This window comes from Myotis davidii, unplaced genomic scaffold (genome assembly GCF_000327345.1).
Source record: "Myotis davidii unplaced genomic scaffold, ASM32734v1 scaffold609, whole genome shotgun sequence".
Classification (NCBI taxonomy): domain Eukaryota; kingdom Metazoa; phylum Chordata; class Mammalia; order Chiroptera; family Vespertilionidae; genus Myotis; species Myotis davidii.
The window spans coordinates 2057128-2057346 of NW_006300164.1; positions in this window are offsets into that span (position 1 = coordinate 2057128).

The window sequence follows — 219 nt, forward strand, 5'->3', positions numbered from 1 at the left end:
TGAGCGCAGGGAGGCCGTGAGAGCGGGCTCCCACCTGCCAGCTCCCAGGCATCACCCCTCTGTCCCCCCACACCACCACCAGGTCTGCTCAGCCTGAGCCCCGCTGTGCCAGTGCGGGGCTCAGAGCCGGCAGGGGAGTGCCCGTCCATGATCGGGCAGCTCGGCACGCGTGTGAGGCCTGGATGGCAGCCCAGGGCGGGAGCCTTCACGCCTCGGCAA